Here is a 22,106-nt window from a genome sequence, read left to right as displayed (position 1 = left end):
GCTAGGGAGCAATGTCTAGAGGAATGGGCTATGGTCAGCCATCAGCAGCACACAACATGAGCCTAGTAAAGTTTAGGCAACTACTGGTGTCAATACCAGCATGTGCATTTGTCCAGTATCTCCCTGTACATACATTAGGGTAAGGATGGAATTAGTAATGGCCAGAAAGAAGAAAAGTATCTTGTGCTTGGAGACCCCTCTACCTCATGGGGTACCTGCCACTTTATACATACAATCAATACTATCAATCCCAGGTTTTCTGCTGGAAATGTACTAGTTTAGCACGCTACTGCCGAAGACACCATGGTGTGCCTGGAGGGTAGCCTCCAGAGTACATGCTACAGAAACCATGTTTTTTGGCAAGAACACAGATCTCTGGTATTACGGTAAAAAGCTCTCCAAGAGGTTGGTGGAGATAGAAATCTGCTCCTCTGCTGCCAGAAGCTTGAAGCATGTCAAGGCTGCTTTCTAGAGGAAAATACAAAGACTGCAAGGTCACTTCTATCGCACCTGCTCAGAAGTTTGCCATATTTATGTCTGGTTACCTGTTTTTTATATATCACACAAATCATGTCATCAGCCAGACCCCATTAGCCCTTTATGTCATGAACCACATTTATACTGTTGCATCCACTGTAAGGGGATTTTGTCATTCTCTTCATTTTTTAAGATGTCCTTTCTGAGATTAATAAATCAATCCTGCTTCTGATAAAGCCTTCTTTAAATGGTCTGGACAGGCATTTGAAAGTAAAATACATCTCGGGCAGCTTGAAATGCAAAAGAAATGACTAAAACCTTACTAGGTTACTAAAATAATTCATTGATTTGCTTCAGATTTACCCAGTCCTTTTCAAGGCAATATGGTTTTGCAGGCTAGGTGGGGACCAGTTACACTGGTCTCACAGGCTATTACTGCTTTATGGACCACTGCTTGAGAAACATTATAAAAACTGAAAAAACTAGACTTTACCTTCAACTGACACATAACATCTCAAATTTTGTTGTAAAATAACTAGGATTTCATAGGTACCTTGCCACAATGCCTTAAGTAAAAACAAAATTGCAGAGTGTTTACCACAAGGTAGGGAACTGGGTCAGGGCTGCACCCTGCACACTCTGGGAGCCCTGACTCCAATTAGTTAACCTCCACACTGATCTCAAATTGAGATATCTATGCACAGGAAAGCCACACCTAGCAACAGGGAAAAAAATGTTATCACCCTTCATGACCCAGCAATACTATTGAACAAACACAAGTGCAAAGTGATTCTGTAGTACTTTGCATGACCTGATAAAGCCACATGATGTTGGACTCTAACCCATGGAAGAATTCTGCCCACGTTTCCCAGAATTTGCACACCTTTGAGCTGGAAAATGTGTTTGGGATATGCTGAAAGTACTAGATTACTCCTCATGATATAGCTATATATACTACTTTAATGCACCTTCATGGGAATTGCACAATGGCCTAAGGGGCCATTTGTCCCCAAAATTATTTTACAAATGTTAGCACTTGTTTTTACAGTTGACTGAAATAGATAAAACTTTCATGGTTAAATACACTTTTCCTTTTAACAGCTGTTGAAGTTACTGCACAGACCAGATGTAAAGGGAGACAAGCAGATTGCTGCTGTTTTAGTATCACTACCACTTGCAGTGCTAAAGAAATCATGAGGACAATTAACAACTTGTTTCTGGAGTGAAAAACTTAGGTTGGCTATCAAAGCGAACTATATCATACCTCATCAGGCTCAGGCCACTAATGGTTATCAAGCTACAACACAAGCTCTAGTGGCAGAAACTTGCTGAATCAGACAGATGTTTGGTGGTCACTATCTACTTCAAACTAAGGAGCTGAAATTACGTATGTCTGGTTACCAGCTTCCACAGAGAAAATTGGAGATTCGGTTGTCCAGGTAGGCAGCTAATAGTAGATACAATAAAACAGACACAGGCAAGTATAATTTCCTATGCAAACCTTGTATTTGCATTGGGATGATGGTGTGGCCATAGAAACTGTGCATATGTCCTACTTGTGCACACAGCTATGGTCTTTGCACTGGTACACAGAAATATTTCAACTTTGAGCACTCTTCAGAGCCAAAGGATGGTTATATTCTAGGTTCCCATGGTAGACCCAAGAACTACTGCTCTGCACTTATTTAATGAATTGGAGAACAGGTTTGATACTGTTTGAAAGAGCTGTTCCATCAGTTAGAAGTTTTGAAATACAATTTTTAACTTCAACTCTAACCCATAATTATTTTAAGGAAACCTCAAATTATGTTTATTATTTCTGTTCTCCAGATACAGAAGACTTAAAATTTAATGTTGTGGCAATTGGAACCTCACAAGGTTTATTTAATGCTCATGGTTCATATTTCCAAAGAGATTCTGCATTGTTTAAAAAAACAATTTAACAGAGCAGATATGACAAAGTCATCAGAGAAACTTTATGCTTTTCAGTTTTAAATTAATCTTTAAATTAGCCTTACTTTTGAAAGATGTTTATTTACCTGCAAACAAGATATAGATCTTCCAGTTGTTATTTAGTCTGTTACCTAACAGATTACATCAGGACCGACTTTGAAGCAAACCCAATACTTAGTTGACAATTATACCTGAAAAGTAAATAATTTGTCCATAGGTTTCCTAGTAACTGTCATAAACAAACAACAGTTGGCGCCTGTCAAAAGCACAACTCACAGTAATTCAGTAAGTAGAACAGAGGCCTTTAAGGTATTTTACTATCCAGCTTTCTACTAAAGATGAAGCAAAAATTATTTATTTTAATCTTTTCTGAATCCTAGTTTAACATAGAGCACCAGCTCTTGAATCCCCATTGTAAGAAATCTGTTAATTGATTTACTGATTCTGGTTTTGTTTGGAAACATTGCCTATTCAGGGCATTAAAAAAAAATCACGTATGAGGAATGTTTTATTAGAGGAAGTTTGGTAGAACTCCTAAGATACTGCCACTGTACTTATGGGATTGTCATAAAATCTAACACGATTCTCTAAGACTATTTGATTTTATTATTTAACTTAATTGTATATGCAGATTTATATTAAAAGTAAATGCTTTGGCTTTATAAATGTTATGAAGAATTTCTCTAACTAACACTTTCACTTCTTTTAAGGGTGATATTAGCCATTTTATCATCTCAGTTTCAATGACAATAAACATATAGACATAATAATGATAATATTCCTTCAGCTCTTGGTTAGAGTTCAAGAGCTTCATATCTCTAAACCGTGAGTCTGTACATAAAGGGTAATCATTTTCCAATACCTACCCTCAGTGAGATAGCAGGATTTGCTGCCCAAGTAAGACTTTCACTACTCAGTTTTTCTGGTGGGTTTGTTGTTTTTTGTTGGTTTGTTTTTAACTGTAGTCTTTTCCCAACCACAAATTTTGTCCACATGAAAAAAGAGAAATATGACCCAACATCCAGCATTCTGTTGGACTCAGCACACATGCTTTAGAGGTATTTCTATACCTGCCTCTCAGTTCCCATGACCAAGCACATCTCTGAGATTTCCTACTTGTAACATAGGAGCTTTATGCTGAAGATTCCCACTGTCCCCAAGCAGAATACCTCTCTCTCATGCTTCTGCAAAAAGCTGGTGGGTGCAAATTCTATTTCCAAGGCTGCCTGGTTGAAATGATGATATGAACATGATATAATCCATCCACCTCTCTATCTGTGCCCTTCCTACAGTTTCCAGATGTTATTTCACACGATTACAACACTATTCTTCTGAAAGTGTTATTCTGTATTTCTTTAACAGGGCTGGTGCTACAGCAGCCACCAGGAACGCTCAGCACAAACCCATCAGAAACTTCCTTAGCTCCAGTGCTCCCAGAGTAACTTACCTGAATTGCTCTCTAAACAATAACCAGAGTAGGAAAATCTCAAACACTAACGGTTGTTCACATAAATTGTTATCTTGTCAAACTGTTAACAATATAAAGCTGTGCACTTGGTCAAGGGCCTTCCACAGGCCTTAGAACTGGACTGACAAAGATGCAATTTAAGAACAGTAAATTAAAGAACTACCTAAGTATGTCTTGCTGCTGCAGAAGAAAGCATTGAGAGAATATAAAGGAGATACTTTTACACTCACTGTGTGAGCATGCGAGGTTGGTAAATGATGAAGTAGAGAGCTCACTATATGGCACAAGGGACCTTAATTTGAGGTACTCTTACAGCCTAGAAAACTGGTAATGACATAATCAGATTTACACCAAGCCATGAGTGGTGAAATGTGAAATGTTTATCTGTTCCACGATGTCACAGAATCGTTGAATTGTTTAGGTTGGAAAACACCTTTGAGATCATCGAGTCCAACCATTAACCTGGCACTGCCAAGTCCACCACTAAACCATGTCCCTCAGTGACACATCCACTCGTCTTTTAAATACCTCCAGGGATGGTGACTCAACCACCTCCCTGGGCAGCTTGTTCCAATGCTCGACAACCCTTTTGGTGAAGAAATTTTTCCTAATATCCAATCTAAACCTCCCCTGGTGTAACTTGAGGCTGTTTCCTTTTGTCCTATTGCTTGTTACTTGGAAGAAGAGACCGACCCCCACCAGCCTACAACCTCCCTTCAGGTAGTTGTAGAGAGCGATAAGGTCTCCCCTGAGCCTCCTTTTCCCCAGGCTAAACCACCCCAGTTCCTCAGCTGCTCCTCATACACTTGTGCTCTAGACCTTCACCAGCTCCGTTGCTCTTTGGACACACTCCAGCACCTCAGTGTCCTTGTCGTGAGGGGCCCAAAACTGAACACAGGGTTCAAGGTGCAGCCCCACCAGTGCCCGGTACAGGGGGACGGTCACTGCCCTGGTCCTGCTGGCCACACTGTTTCTGATACAAGCCGGGACGCTGTTGGCCTCCTTGGCCACCTGGGCACACTGCTGGCTCACGTTCAGCCGGCTGTTGACCAGCACCCCCAGGTCCTTTCCCACCAGGCAGCTTCCCAGCCGCTCTGCCCCCAGCCCGCAGCGCTGCGTGGGGTTGGTGTGACCCAAGGGCAGGACCTGACACCTCACACAGGTGGCCTTGGCCCATCGATCCAGCCTGTCCAGACCCCTCTGCAGAGCCTTCCTGCCCTCCAGCAGATCAACGCTCCCACCCAACCTGGTGTCGTCTGCAACCTTACTGAGGGTGCACTCGATCCCCTTGCCCAGATCGTCGATAAAGACATTAAACAGAACTGGCCCCAGTACTGAGCCCTGGAGAACACCACCTGTGACCAGCCACCAACTGGATGTAACACCATTCACCATCACTCTCTGGGCTCGGCCATCCAGCCAGTTTTTTACCCAGCAGAAAGTACACCCGTCCGAGCCACGAGCAGCCAGTTCCTCCAGGAGAATGCTGTGGGAAATGGTGTCAAAGGCTCTACTGAAGTCCAGGAAGACATCCACAGCCCTCCCCTCATCCACTAAGCAGGTCACCTTGCCACAGAAGGAGATCAGGTTAGTCAAGCAGGACCTGCCCTTCATAAACCTGTGGTGACTGGGTCTGACCACCTGGTTGTCCTGTACGTGCCACATGACGGCACTCACGATGATCTGCTCCATAACCTTCCCCAGCACCAAGGTCAGACTGACAGGCCTGTAGCTCTCGTAGTTCTCCAGATCCTCCTTCCAGCCCTTCTTGCACACAGGCACGGCCTGCTCCTGTGCCTTTAAGATTTCCTTCCTGAAGAACGTCCAGCCTTCCAGGACTCCTCTGCCCTCCAGGACTGTCTCCCAAGGGGCTCTGTCAAACAGCCTCCTAAACTGGCCAAAGTCTGCATTCCAGACGTCCAAGGTAGCAGTTGTGCTGATCCCACTCCTTCCTTCTCCAGGAACCGGGAACTGTACGATTTTGTGACCACTATGCCCAAGACGGCCTCCAACCACCACATCACCCCCAAGTCCTTCTCTGTTCACAAACAACAGAGCCAGTGGGCACCTTCCCCAGCCGGCTCCCTCACCGGCTGGGTCAGGAAGTTCTTCCACACACTCCAGGAACCTCCTGGACTGTTTCCTCCCTGCTGTATTGTGTTTCCAGCAGACATGTGGTAAGTTGACAACAAGGGCTAGCGATTCTGAGACTTCTCCCAGCTGCTTACAGGATATTTTGTCTGCTTTTCATCCTGGTTGGGTGGTCTGTAACAGACTCACACCATGCTATCTGCCTTGTTGGCCTTCCCCCTGATTCTTACCCATAAACACTCAACCCTGTCGTCACCATCATTAAGCTCTAGACAATCGAACACTCCCTAACGTACAGGGCTACCCCACCGCCTCTCTTCCTTGCCTGTCCCTTTTGAAGAGTTTGCAGCCATCCACTGCAGCACTCCGGTGCTGTGAGTCATCCCGCCATGCTTCTGTGCTGGCAGCTACATCACCGTTTTCCTGCTGCACGACGGCTTCCAGCGCCTCCTGTTTGCTGCCCGTGCTGTGCGTACTGGTGTGGTTGGGCTATTAATCCCGGCACCTTTTTGGTGGGGAGAAGCCTCAATTCCTACCTGACCATTCTCAGGCACTTTCTAACACGTCAGTAACCCCTGTGTCCACTGCTGTATGGATCTCCACCTGAGACAGCCGACCGAAGGACCTCGCTAGCACACCACCCCTCAAACACCGGCGTGCTGCCCCCAGGCTCATCTCTAGCAAGCCTGGTTTTATTCCTTTCCCCCTTCAAATCTAGTTTAAAGCTCTTTCAACGAGCTCTGCTAACTCCTGTGCAAAGATCCTTTTCCCCCTTTGAGACGGGTGTACCCCGCCTGCTGCCAGCAGGCCTGTGGTGAACCAATCCACGACCATAAAACGCAAAATTCTGCTGGTGACACCAGGCTCGGAGCCAGGTATCGATCTGTTGGCTCCTCCTGTGTCTTCCCCCATCGCTCCCTGCAGCTGAAGGGGCAGAGGAGAACACTGCTCGTGCTCCCGGTCCCTTAACCAGTCGTCCCAAGGTCCTGGAGTCTCTCTGGATTGCCCTTGGACTTCTTGCTGCAAATTCATCGCTTCTGCCTGAAAAACCGGTAACGGATATAACCTGAGGGCCGCACCAGGGCAGGAAGCTTTCTCTTCTCACCTTGAAGCCGGGCCCCAGGGAGGCCGCAGGCTCCCCTGGGCAGTGGGTCCAGTCTGCACATGGGGCCTTCTGCTCCCCTCGGGAGGAGCCTCCTACAGCGATGGCCTCGTGACGCCGGGCACAGGCTGGCTTGGCCAGGGCGACACCTCCATGCTGGATGGACTTTGGTTCCAGTGGCAGCGCTCACACACGCTGTGCCCGGACGCCGGGGCAGGTGGGGCAGTCCCAGAGGAGACGCGCCTGCTGCGCCGGGCAGGGGCTCGTCGCCACCGCCCCCCGCTCCGCCAGCCGCTGCGTTCAGCCAGGCGGGAGAGGGCAGGGAACCCCCGTGTCTGCGTCCTGTCCGCCTGCGGGGCCTGTCCCAGGGAAGGTAGGGAGCCATCCCAGGTGCCTCTCGACCTCTTGCTCTCCCTGCTGTCCTCAGCCTACCCAGCTCCCACCGGAGCTCGGTCCCTAAGCCAAGGTGCTCCCCTCTCCCCGGGCGCTCCCACCGCCCGCTCCCCGCTGCCGGCCCAGCACCGGGGCGGCTGCGTGTTCCCGCCGGGCTCTGCCTGGGCAGCCGCCTCTGGCACGGTGGGCACAGCGCTTGGTGGGCACCATTGCTGCCTGGTGGGCACCATTGCTGCCTGGTGGGCACCATTGCTGCCTGGTGGAGCTGGCAGGGCTCCAGCGCCCTCCATGTGCAAATGGCCACGCCAGGCCCTGTTTGCCCACCCTGTTGGTGCTCCTGGTTGCTCACACTCCCCGGGGCTTCTCTTAATGTGTGTGTGGGAGGGGGAAGGGGGCTTGGCCACCGTTGTTCCTGGCCCCGAGCAGGTCCCATCAGCTGCTGTCACAGGAGCTGCCGGCTCCTGGTGGCTCGCTCCGCTCCCCTGAGGCTCCCCCAGCCTGGGAAGCCCCTACGCGCCGTGCTGGAGCGCTCGGCTGCCGACCCCACTGGCACCAGAGCCGCTCGCCTTGGCGACTGTCACAGGGCAGCGAGGGTAACTCAGCATGCACCTGCTGTGAGTATCATGTTTAAGGAAAATACGATGCGGCAATTGACAAGGCTATTGTCACAGGCAGTTCTTCCAGCTCCCCTTTTTCCCTTGTGTGGTCTTAACAAGCATGACCAGGTTAAAAGTAATTTCTGGTAACCAGCTGCTTTGTAAGTCCTCTTTACATTTGAATGCTTCATAAGAACTTCTTTACATTAAGGACATTGTACTGTTGATAAGAAATTAAGACAAATGTAGCGCCTATTGTCTTTCTAACTGCTAAGAGGAAAGTACAGCCACCAGGGTTCACCCTAACATCCTGCCAGTAACATCAGAAATTAAACAAAAATTGAAAGATTGAAGGAATGAAAAAGCATATTAGAAAAATTAAGAATATAAGCTAATCAATGGCAGATGAGAGATATGGGCCCTTACTGTATTCAAAGTTTCAAACATAACTCACACTTCCTTCGGTCTTTCTTTTTTTCTGTGTCCATGCCCAAACCACATAGCATAGTTTCATGCAGATTTCTACCAGCTTCCCAGGGCTTCGCTAGCCTCCACACTGCTCACTCACCTAAATCAGCAGGCTGTTCCCTTGGAGGCAGCAGCAGACACAGCACTGATGTATCTGCCATCCTACCTGCTCTTGTATTTGCTTTCCCCTTCACAGAGCAGCATGAAAACGGGAGATGGGGCCAGGAGGGACCACTTGAAATCTTGCCCTTGGTGCTAAGGGACTGTTCGTGGTTTGGCCAGTAAATATGAGAACTTGCACCCTATAAATGGGCCCATTGCAGCTGGCTGTGTCTGACAGGATTTGGAGGTAATTTCAGAATAGAAGCAGCTTGCAGCCTCGACTTTGGACTCAGCATTGTAATTACAGGAAAGACTCAAACACTCCCCTTAATGACTGGGAAGTAGAGAAAAAAAAAGGTGTAACTGGGATGTGTGAGTAAAGGGGGGAGATCTTCCACATTCCATTGTTCCTCATTTCAGAGACATTTTACAAGAATACGAGGTTTGGATGGCAACAGTCCAAAGACAACAAAACTCTGAGTTGGCTGAACTTTATGAGCAGCTCTCACAAGGACAGGTCTTCATAAGAATCATTCCCAAGTAAGCAGGCCATCTCAGCACAGATGGTGAAGGATAAGACATGCGACCTGAAGGTCTAAGGTTTCCATGGAGTTTGAGAAATCCCTAAGATCCTATCTGTAGGCATCCTTGTTACCAGTAAACCTTAGTTCCACTGGAGTATACTTGCTCCTTTCACAAAGAAACAGACTCCCCAAATTAGAAGAACTCCAAAGTGGAATATTCTGGTCCCAATAATACCTGACCCACGAGCTTTCCTGGTGTGGAAACAGTGATGTGAAACACTGCTCGGGAAAGCAAGGCCAGCTTCCCCTCTGCAGAGGGAGTTTACTGTGTGTCCTAGCCGAGAGGGCTCAGCCACCACTAACCTGGCACGGCACCCTGTATGGCTGGGCCTTTGCTACTACCATAACTTGGCAGAATTAGGACGTGGCTGTGGCAGGGAGAGAACACACACAGGCCCACTGATGCATTGTTGTCAGATGTTCCTCCAGCAAAGGAAACTTCTTGTTATGGGAAACAGTTACAACTAGCTCACATTTCTGTGAATTCTTGATCTGGGTTTTTAATGAAACATCATGGCCCTGATTACACTAAGACCACATTTCCCGCAGGTATGAGTTCACAACAGTTTCCTTTGGGCAGATTATTCTTGCTTTGGCAGCCTTGACATCCTGTGGCCCTGCAGCACTACTAAGGTCTCACACATTGAGCCAGTTTCCAGCACTCCTAGCTTTGAGAGGCACTGCAGTACCAGCACAAGAAGTATGATAAGAAAGGCAAAAGTAATAGGAAAACTTTCTACTTTGTCGTTAGTGCTCTCTCTGACCTCTGGCCAAGCTAGTCATGCCATGCTAAAGTGAAAAAAAAAATAAATCATTGCATAAAGTATTCTCTCCAACAAGGGTAAGAATACAGGGGCTGCAAAGGACAGCAAAGCATCAGGAAGAGACTTGGTTTTAGCCAAGGTCATAATCGAAACCTTGAAACCAAGGTAAATGCTGGTATTAATTAGCACTTCTAGTGGTGCATTTCTCTTGTCACTGCCTGTGCTGACAGACCAAATGTAGCTATTGATACTGCTTTGGACTGTGCAAATAGCAACTAGCAATGTTGTTAACCAAGTATAAACTAATGCTGCACTGCATTGACTTGTTGCAACAAAACTTTGCCAACAGGTATTTATATGAGCTGGCTTTTTCTGGTAACTGTAGAAATAATATCTAGAGACTACCGCAACCTATTATTATCTCCTCTGGCTAAATCTCAATGGCTTTTTGCTCATACAGTTATTACTTGTTCATCCTGCTCAGATGGTAACATAAAACTACTTCAGGATTTTTGTTTCCGTAGCTGTGTTTCTTTTCTAACAAACTCACTGGCTCGCTTCCACTCCCAGATCTTGTTTCTGTGACAGGATTTGCTATCACAGGTGCCTGTCCTGATAAGCAGGAGTCTTTCCCCCACAGATCAGTTAGAACCATCAAATAGAATTAAAGCTGTGAGCTCCAGTGAGCTTTTCTGGAAACAAACAAGCAAACAGAAAACCTCAACAAAACCCAACAACCCACATCCACAAATAACAGCTGGTGTCCCAAAATTATTACACTGCAGAAAACCTGTCTGCATGACTGATGTGGAGCCAGCAAAGGTGGCACTTGTGCATGGGTACTCCATATCTGTCTTGCAAAACCAAAAAACGCACAGTGCCTGGAAGATGAGAAGTTAAAATTTTCAATAGCTGAAACAGCAAAATACCAGTGTGCAAGAGCAAAATACTCAGTGGAATTCATTATGTTAATAAAAATAAAAAAAACATTGCTTTTAAAAATATATCTAATTTAGATAGAGATCTAGTTCAATTGAAAATAGCAGCTTTTTAATATCTGAGGCTTCAAAAACAAAAGAAAGAACCAAACAGAACTGTGTGCAGTGCAATGGATTCCTATACTTAGAATAAACATCAACATTGGATAGCATTGGACATGAAAGAAGTGAGAGTGAAACATCTACTGACTTGCAAAAATTAGCACGGTGGTAAAGACCTTCTTGGCCTAGTACTCTGGCTAGTTTTAAGTGTTGTCAAATTTCTATTTCTGAATTTAAATCAAATATTTGTGATATTTTTTGCAATGGTATCTCCTTTGTAGATAGTAAATGGTGAAAATTTCACTGTCCCAATGGAAATAGAATCAGCAATAAATAGCACAACCAGTTTTGAATTAGAAATTGCTACAAGAAATTCTAAGACTGGCCTAATCGTAAATCTCAAAATTAACATTGTGCTATGAAATCCAAAGAAATGACAGCATGTCAACTGCTGCATAGAGGAAACTTCCATTCCACCTACATAATGGCTTTTAAGAGGAATTTTTTTTCATTTCTCACAGTGCTAAAAGTGCCTCTTCCAGTCAAAAAGTATTCTCAGCTGAGATTGTGCAATAGCTCAAGTGAAATTTAAGTAATGAATCAGTTGCTATACTTTACCACCTAAGGTGGAATTAAAGATAATTTTGGACGTAAGAACATTTGTTTGAATGGAACTTTCTATTTGTTAGCTGGTACAGAAAACATTTCTGATTTCTCTGACACACATTCCTTTTTTTTTTTTTTTTTCTTCAAATGAAAGAGAGAAATGGCTTGAAAGAGCAATGACTGTTCTTAAAATGCATTTCATGGCTGCAAATGAATCCCAACTAACTAACTTCGAGAAGCATAAGGGATTTAGGTAGTATGCTCTATCTCATCTGAAAATTAGTGAAGATACTGTAATTGCCTGCCTAGGTGATCCTATTCTGCTGCAATGTCAAATGGATTTGCTCAGGTTATTATGGAAGTTCTTCTCAGCAGAAGGACTGTATCTTTGTTAGAAATATATTTCTCCAGCTAAGTCACCATTTATAATATTTTGCTGCTTCTGAAATGATCTGATCTCTTCACACATAAGGAATTGTCCCACATTAATTGTTCCCAAAACAAACGACCTTGGGGAAATATTTTTATATATCTTAATTAGTTGACCTACATTATAGGAACCAGAACATAGTTGTTAATGGAGAGGCAAATTAATTAAATCACCTACAGAGAGGAGTATATGAGTAGAGAACTAAAAGTCAAGCAAGAGTTATTTCTCATCTCAGCTGCACATCCATACTGAAATGATGCAGCTCTGCACACAAATTTGAGCTAGCTTTAAACAATGCAGATGCTGCAGACTGGTCCTCACTTAGGCCAAAATAACATGCCAAGTAGCTGTGTAAATATTTGCCAACTACCCATATTTGTGAATATCCATCAGGCCCACCTTATGATTTTGGTCTTTTAACCTTGTAGCTGTTCCTATTTGATGATACACATATATTGAGCTTTGTGATATCTCAGCATTGAGCAATCAATTAGCTAAAGCAGGTGAATAATTTATAGATCAGATCTGCTAGTAATGTAACAACTAAGTGTTAGGCCATATTTTAGTAGATTGTAGTATGTTGCTAGAAGATTGTTATCCATACAAGCTACTACACACACGTTTGTAAAATATCTGCATGGAACTGAGACATTGCAGGTTACCAGGCTGCTCCCATATTGCGGAGACTTTCATGTAATTTCTTAGCATTGTTTGCTTGCTTGAGATTGTCAGTATTTACATATAGGCCACAGAATTAACTGAATTACTCAAATTTCACTATTCTTCCTTAGAAATATTATCCAATCAAAAGCAAACCTTCTGATTTCTTAGGGGCAGGCAGATTATTACAGCTGGATCTTCATTTACTACAGCGAAGTATATTGCATATAGGACTCACAAAAAGTGAGGACAGGGGAGAAAGAAATAATTCTTCACTACACTTGCCTAAGAACAGATTTCATCTGCTAAACTGAAATCATTATGGGCACTCAAGCTTACCGGCCAACAAAGGAAGCTCACTGCTTTTTAAAATATGAAATATAAATATATGCATATATGTATAAAACATAAATGAAGGTTATAAATATGCTCTTTACCCTCTTACTTGTTTCTAGCTAGTAAGCACTAGAACATACAGTCACAGATTTAAAAGATAAGACGTCTAAAATAAAGCACTCTACATTTTGCATGTCCTATCATTTGTTGGAAATTCACAGAGTTCCTGTGTCCTGGAAGCCATTTCCTTCCTAGAGTTTTTTCCTTAAAAATTGGAAGTAGAGTAGGTAAAAAATCTCTAGATATGCAGTAGTTTCTGACTCTTGCAAAAACTATTTAACAGCTTTTTTCTATGCTCAACCTGACTTTTAAGACAGAAACTACTTTCGGTTTACATGCAGCATACTTTTTCCACTCCTTTGTAAGTAAAATATAAAGATATCCAAATACCAGTTGACCTCACTGAGTAAGAAATCTGATAAAGGCTGACAGTGCTGTGGATTTTCCCACACAGGGTGCTAAAGCATGATATCTGAAAAAGGGCTTTTTTAATAAAGTTACAGCAGTAAAACCCCAAAACTTTCAGACAAGACCAAAAAAATAAAACCCAAAAGTAGGTTGAAGGAAGCTTGAAGGGAACTATTTATACTGAGAATTCATGTTGACAGCTAGAGCTCAGGCCTTAAAACATGCCCACAGCCTCTCTCCAGAGTTCTGTGTAATCTCAGGCGAGTTCCCTTGCTGAGCTGCTGTGACAGAGGTTTTAAGCACATGTGACTCTGCTCCATATAGATTCCTACAACAACCTAATCTCTTACTCCAGAGCACCTCCATTAGGTGGTGCAACTAACATCTCTCACGCCTGTGGTACTCACTCTTCCTCATCCTGCCCCTGAAAGGCCCCTCATGCCGTGCAGAGCCATTCTGGATTGGGACAGAGAAGTTACACACGAAACTGTTGTTCACTTCATGCAAATGGCAACACATACTGCCCTGAAGGGCCCACTGCTGGAGGAGGAGGAGAGCTCCAGTGGTTTTGATTCTCATAGCAGATCTGCCTTTGATAGCTTTGTTCTGTGAGACTTTGGAAGGCCGTTTGGGTAGAATGAGGAATTAGTTTTATTATTATGGATTTTACAGACAGCCCTGAGTTTATGTTGGAGAGGGAAGACCAAAGAAGTGCATGTTGCACTTGGAAGAAAGGGGATGGGTTTGACAGATGCCTGGTTCCTGGGTGGGTTTGTATTTCAAGCACTGGAACAAGCTGCCCAGGGAATTGGTGGTGTCATCATCCCTGGAGGTATTTAAAACACACAGAGATGTGGCACTGAGGGACATGGTTTAGTGGTGGACTTGGCAGTGCCAGTTAACAGTTGAACTCAATGATCCTAAACATCTTTTCCAACCTAAATGATTCCATGATTTCAGTCTGAGATACAGCCCTAAGGAAACTCCATCCTGCAAAATCTGCTTCTATTTGTAACAGGACACAGCATTGTGCCAGACCTAAAATCTACGGTCCTCCTGCCCAAGCTTTGGTAGATCTCTTGGGCATACCCTGCTTTTAAATGTCCTCGAGACTCCATATTCTGTGGGGCTTGGGGCAAATAAACCAGGTGTTAGTTACACAACAATGGGAATGGAACAAGGAGAGAAAATCCTGACAAGCTAAACCAGAGTTTATGGGAGCAGCTGGAACACATATTCTGTTTTAGCTACTCTCTTCTTGGCATGTTTAAATCAGTAAATTCTGAACTGCCGTGGCTGAGGAGCAAACACATCCTTTTTTTGTGGATCATGTTTTCTCCACAGCCATAATCTGGGGCAGAGGGGCAAGCAAGGATCATCCCATCCGCAGCTATCACACTGCACCCAGCAGTGACTGGGAATCGCAGCTCTTAGGAACACCCATATCCATTTACTAAGCCATACTTTGCACAACCCTCTCTACCATACCTCTGGAATGCGGCTTGCAGAATTTAACGATGAACTTAAAGAAAGAGGGAGAGCGACTGTAATATTCCAAACTTAGAAAGCAGCTTTAGAGAACCACAGGGCAGATTCCAGCTGGACAACCTGTTCAAAGGGCCACTTTAATAAAACCTCTCACAACTGTGGATTGCAAGAAACTGAGAGGGTATTACCCAATATTTCGGTAATAGTATTATCCCTGCTTCTTACTTTTCTCTCTAAGCAGCTGCTAATGGCCAATGTCCAAGATCATACAATGGACGGATAGATTTCTGGGCTCATCCAGGACTGCCATTCCTCTGCTTGTTTCCCTGGAAGAATAGGAAGCTTGGTTTATCAGCCTCAGTGGCAGTTACAGGTCTTACACAAGCCTTGCCCATGTGGGAGATGTCTAGTTTGCCACTTCGGTGTGCGGAGCTAGAATTGGGGCTGGGCGCAGTTCCAATGGTGACTGGAAGAGGTGTGAGCACACCACCCCAGGAAGAGCTATTACAGAGGCTGGAGCTCTTCATGTCCCCTACCCACGCAGTAAGTCTGGCCTGAGAGTACTAGTGAGGGAGCCAGCACAGACATACAGAACTTACGCATTTTTACCAAGAACAGCATGCTCACTGCCACGTTATTTAGCTGTAATTCAGGTCAGATGCCATAAAGGCAAGATTGTCCATACTAGTTTGTCCAACATGGCTATTAACCAGGGAAAAGCATCTGAAGACAGGTTTGCAATAACTAGAAATCGAAGTAAAGCATCGGTGCCTTTGAGCTAGAGGCTACAGAGAAAGATCAGCAACAGTGTTTTGAATAATCTGGATAGGCACAGGAACTTTGCAGTCTGCAGAGGATCTGCTTGACAGACAAGTGATACCATATAGAACAAAATTCCTGTTTAGACCCATATGAGGAAGGAATGTTCCTGCTGGATGAAAAAAATATGTGTATTTACTTTTCAGAAGTAAATACAGAATCCTAAACATGAATATGTCACAAATCTTCCAAACCTGGTATTATATTGCTGGTCAATGAGCAGCTTGTTAAACACAGCAAGTCAGTGGTGATTTACTGAACAGTGCACTCGATAAATCACTGCTCCACTGCATCACTAGCTGCACAGACCGAGTGATCTCTGACCTGCTGTGTCCTGTCTGCTACTGTCCTGCAAACCACGCAATTATTTAGATCAGCCCAGTCTGGGTGCAAGTCACTGACATCCTGGTTAGGCAACATGACGTGCTCTCTGCGCTGCTGTAAATGACAATGAGAAGTGCTCAGCACTTCTTCATGAGCTAACTGACATACAGAAGCTGCATGGTTTTAACTTCAGATCAGTTTAAAACCAGATTTAACCGGAACTGGTGTGAACGTGTTTGGGGAAGACGGGTATGCTTCGGTGACTCTGTCTGGAGAATTTTACACCCTGAGAGGCATGATTGCTCCTAGCTCGTTTCAGTAGTTTCTTAGCCTGGAGACTGTCACTGTCCTGCCTTTTAAAGAAAAAGTGGCACCATCTGAACTGAGGTAGTATAAAATCATACCAGTGCCTCTCCTCTTCCCTCGTCCATCAGCTTGGCAGCGATAACAGGGCTGAGTAACATCCTCTGCTCCTTGGCTTGTGCCTATGCTACCTGGGATTTCTAGGTGTCCTTCAGGCAAATACAGAAAGGCCAAGGACTGTCAGCCTGCTATGTGAGAGCCAAGTGAGGTTTTTGTTGAGGGGTGATATAGCTACAGTTAGGGGAGAAACAAACACAGAGACCTTCAAGCCCACACATGCTTCTTCAGGCAGGATGCATCCAGTCCTAGGCCAACACGAAGCAGCCTTTATTTGCACATGCTGTATAGACCCTGAGATGGATCGGGGGTGGGAGAGGGCAGAACTTTTAGTAAAGTCCTGGCTAGGCATAGGAAGTGGCCATCCAACAGAGGATGCAGATGCCCTCCACTGACTGCGCGCTGGCTGAGGTTTCCAATGCTTTTGCAGTGGAGCACACACGCTCCTGTGACACACGGCAAGGCAGAAGATACCTCTGATCCCAACCTCCCCATGTGCCTAAAACAAAGCAACCATCCAGTATGTGCATGTGGCCAGCTGCATTCCAGGAGCCTGCCCAGAGCCAGCAGGCAGCAGAACAACTGCACAGAAAACAAGTTGAGGAATTCCTGGAATTTCTGAAGAGTATTAAAATAACCTTAATATCCAATAGAAAGCAGGTATGAAAGACAATAGCAAAGTGGTTGCTTGTCCCTCTTTGATACTTGATTAAGTGCAAATTTTGTCAGAAAGCACGTGAATGTTGAGAGTGTTTATTTCAGCTTTTCTCTACCTCCCAGATTCTCTGGGAGCAAGGACACAAGGACTTCTCGAAGCCTCCAGAACACTCAGTAAACCACTGTACTGTAACAATATGATTATTTTTTTTCTCCTGTTCCAGTTCCCAGAAGTATTTGGATCTATAGTATGAATATGTCTTCTCTTGCTATTTTACATGCATTTCTATCAGCAGGAACATCTCCCTACATGGCAGCATACATTTCACTTCAAAGATCTTCCCAACCCTTTAGGGTATAATTAGACTTGTAAGTGCTGGAGCCAATCTGCCCAACAGGGAAACTTCTCTGAAAACAAAGATTTTGTAAAGGTTGAAAGAGATGATGGCAAACAAGAAATGGCTAGTGGCTTCTTGAAATTTCTCCTGCTAACTGCTCTTTCATTAAGTCTGGTGAAAGAAAAACAGTTCTCTGTGCCTAACAATGAAGTCAAGAACAGAGTTTCTCTTTTAAAATGTAGGCTTTAAGCTCTTCCCCTCTACCAGCTGAAAGTTTTCAAGAGTTCGGAAATCAGACTGGAAAGACATGCTGTTAAGGCTCTACTGTAACACTTAATGTCTCAGCCACTCACCAAAATCACCTTATCTCAATTGTAATACAAGTCTATATCATATTACATTATATTATGTTGTGAAAATTGTTACATCTTTCATTTACATACTGTAGGGGAAGCTTTGCAGTGGATCTTACTAATGCCATACAAAAGAGGAAACTCATTCCCCCTTTTGGGGGAAAACCTTTTGGGGTTGTTCAGTCTGGAAAAGAGAAAGCTCCAGGGAGACCTTATTACAGCCTTTCAAAATATAGAGGGGGCTTACCAGAAAGAAGCATTTACCAAGGCCTGCAGTGACAGGACAAGGGGCAATAGTTTAGAACTGAAAGAGGGTAGATTTAGATTGGACATAAGGAAAAAAAATTTTATGATGAGTGTTGTGAGGCACTGGAACAGGTTGCCTAGAGAAGTTGTGGATGCCCCATCATTGGAAGTGTTCAAAGTCAGGTTGGATGGGCTTTGAGCAACCTGATCTACTGAAAGGTGTCCCTGCCCAAGGTAGTGGGGGTTGGACTAGGTGATCTTTGGGTCCATTCCAACCCAAACCCTTCTATGATTCTATGATTTAACTCTGCCTCCTGTAGAAGCTCTGCATCTTTGGCCGGCAGCTAATAAAATCAGGGATCTTTGTTCCTCTCTCCTGTCATATGCAGCTCTGATGATTACAACTAGCACTTGGACACCAAAGCTTTTAGCAGCACTCCCTGAGCTAGTAGTATTTTTGACACCAGTCCACACCTAAATTTAGCAATTCCCAGACCAAACGTCAATGCAACTTTGCTGTTGCTGATTTAGAATAGGGCTCTGGCACATTATTCTCATTCTGAAAATAGCTTCTAATTCTTTACCCAGGGCAGAAGTGCTAGCCTGTTCTACCCATGCAACCTGACGATTCAGTGTTATAGTTATTCTCATGTTCAGAGTGATGCACAGACTGATTTATGAAGCTCCCAGTACTTGTTAGATCAATGAAAACTGAGGGTAGGCCTGACCCAGATATCAAGATACACTGAATTTAAAGGACGCTTAAATTTAAATTGTATCCAAATCTGCAGTTGGAACCTGTCATTTAAGGGTACAAACACCTTCAGGCATATACCCGCAGGCGGCACCTCACTCCAGGATGTGAGTTTGCAAAGTGACAGCTGGCTGCTGGTGTGCAGAAGTGATGCCAGATGCTCCACAGATTTTCTCAGCACGTAAAGCAAACTTTATGTGCATGTTCAGAGGATAAGCAATGAGTTTGGGCTGTGTACACGCCTGGAGACTATTTTGCATGTATACAGAAGTCCTCTATGCATACATGATAGGTAGGTCCATCCCATATTAAACTTGACTCTCTCATTTGAGTCCCATAAATGATACCTCAGTCTCCAAATCCTAGAGCTGGTCATTTATGAAGTTAATTCTATCTGAATATAAGCTCTAGGAGAGCTTAGTCTCATTAGAGTTTAATTCAGAAAGAAGGGATTATGCTGTTTGTGTGACATGTCACATCTCAGTAAAAAACTACCGATGCCTTGCCATCATCCATCTTGTTACTCAGCAGTATATTCAGCAGACATGAATGAAAATTAGACACAAGTAACGCTACTGTAACTCCTGCCACTGCACACCTACCACTTCAATATACCTGTTTTTGTGCTTAGAAGTGATCACAGTCAAGGCCACACTGACAACCCACTGGTAACATCAACACCATACGCAAACCCTGGGGGGTCATCTCATGAAAAGAGTTAAGCTGTGGTCAGAAAGTCCAGGAACAGTTGTCATGTGTTTTCAAAGAGAAAGCACCAACCTTGACTAACCAGGTCCCCTAGCCCTTGTTGCAAGGTGATGGACGAATCTGATCCAAAAATCAACCAGAAAATATTCCAAATTTACAGGAAATTCAGATTCATACCTGATATAACTGTTTGGATGCAGTTTCTTGATCCACAAGTACGACAGAATAACTATGCACCTTTGCACGCTCCCAGTCACTCCCTCCTGCCCCCCCTCCTTGCGTTTGACAGTGATGGCACACCAGCATGGACAGTCAGCTAAACTGGTGAGCAAGATGAGTTGATCCAACTCACAACTAATTTCACAAAAAGAAAATAAGTCAGCTGCACAGTTGCTAGCCCTGTATAAGGGATAGAAAGGGAGAACATGGGGTGGGTGTGGGGAAAGAGGAAGAAAGGACAGCAGCAGCAGCCCTAAATGAGCTTAGACTGATTATGAAACTGTCATCTGAACAGACTTATGAATCAGATTTCCTTTTTTAAAATGGTACCACAGAACATCTGACCAAATCAGCTCCCCATTATAACATTTGAACATAAATTGCAAAATATCACAGTAATGTAGTTAATGCATATAAGATACTAAGGAGTGCATTAGTTAGGACTCCACTCCATGAACCTTTTGATGCAGTAACATCTATACAGGCTGCCTACAGCCAACTGTGTAAATTATCCAGAAAGGGTTGCCCTTCTTGTGGTTTTATTAGAAATGTCTATTTCATACTTACAGTCTGGGCTCAGGATCATGTGGTTATGAAAGACCATCAGATTTCTCATACAAGAAACATGTAATGAATACACAGAAAGATTTGAAAATGAAAACTAAAAGGCTGTCAGTTAGATTATGATATAACAAAAGCACTACGAAGGCCACCTCAAAGTAAAGGCAATGAGAGTCCAAAATCACGATTTCTGAATGGAGGGTGCTTGTTCGGCTTATCAAACAGAACTGCACTTCTAGATTTTAAAATTGCCTTTCTATTGATTAAACACCTCCTCCCCTGAATCTTAGGCCCAGGCTCTGTATACTGGACTGCACTGGACAACACAACAGTTAGGGCACACAGATGCTGTTTGATCACGCTAGTCCATCCTGTTGGAACGGATGTATGTGATGAAGAAGGCAGCAGGTGGCCCAGAGGCAAAACCCTCTGAGAGCACTGCATGGCTTGCTCAGGGCTCCACATAGACTCAAAGGCTCGGAAGTGTTAAATGACAGATCTCTGATCCCAACCTTCTTGTAAAAATACTACATTGGCAAGCAGGCTTCTGTGTTACTTACAAATGGCTTTAAGTGAATTCCCTCCTACCTTCTTCTCCCACCGGGCAAGAACAGCCATAAGCACATCACTCCTACCAAGAGCAGGAAACAGTAACAGCAGAGCAGCTGCTGTTAACACAAATCTGCAGGAACTGCAATTCATTCTACAGAATTGTAACATCTAGGTATTTCTCCCCCTTTTGTTGAATCTTACCTACTCATTATTTATGCTGAAATAGGGCCTGAAGTCTCCAGCCAGACGCGAGGCCAACTGTGCCAGATGGCCGCATGCGTACAAGGAATCAGCCTGTCTAAAATCCCTTTCCTGCAAGCATGCCACGGTACTTTCCTGCATCCGTTCTCAAGTATTAGTCCTTATGCCAATAAACCACTTTGCTCTCTAAACACCTTAGAAGCCCCGAGCCTGTGCGCGCTGTAGTGGTGCATGACAGAGTGTGATAAACACATAGGGTAGGTGTTTCCTGGAGAAAAAACATGTGTGAAGTGCTTTTTAGAACAGCATGCTTGACAGTGCTGTTTCCTCTCGTTGGTTTAGCTATGTAACCTGCTATGTGCTATGCATCTCTGTCAGGGCTGAGGCCAAAGTGGGCAAGATAGAGCTGGGCTGTTAAAAGATTTAATTTATAAACAAATAAGGGTGATGTTTTAAAAACACCCCACCTAACAACATTACTGGGGAGAAGGATGAGGTGAAGGTTTACTTCTAAATAATTTTTATCTCAACAGAGGATCTGACCCTAACAGAATTTTTGTTTTTTAAAAAAAGGAGAGAAGGGGGAAGAAAGAGAAGACAGTAAGTCCAGTTTTTTCTACTGGAAAATAAAAACCCCAAAGAAACACTTTTACTGTAATTTCAAGTTGAAAGCAGGATGAAGTCTGCTTACTTCACTGGCAGAGATGTCTCTTAAATTGGGGAAAATTCAGATCAACCAAGATGGGAAATTAGTGAGCACAAATGAAATGTGGTTGATCCTTTGAGCAGATGTCACTTTTCAGGAGAAAAGTGGACACAACTGTTAAGACAAATAAGACAAACTCAGTCACACCAAACTCAGTCTGTTAGTAGTGCTGATCAGAAGCAGTAACTTTTGTTCGATCATTTAAATACCTTTGAATTTGCC

General features: G+C 44.0%; 1 protein-coding gene across 7 annotated transcripts in view; it reads right to left on the bottom strand.

Annotated features, from left to right (window-relative positions):
• MCF2L2 (MCF.2 cell line derived transforming sequence-like 2) overlaps positions 1 to 22,106 on the bottom strand; it is a 181,291-nt gene that overhangs the window by 43,395 nt on the left and 115,790 nt on the right. The gene's annotated exons all lie outside the window — the stretch shown is intronic.

This window comes from Falco naumanni, chromosome 13 (genome assembly GCF_017639655.2).
Source record: "Falco naumanni isolate bFalNau1 chromosome 13, bFalNau1.pat, whole genome shotgun sequence".
In the NCBI taxonomy this organism is placed as follows: domain Eukaryota; kingdom Metazoa; phylum Chordata; class Aves; order Falconiformes; family Falconidae; genus Falco; species Falco naumanni.
This window is presented reverse-complemented; position numbering and strand designations above follow the sequence as displayed.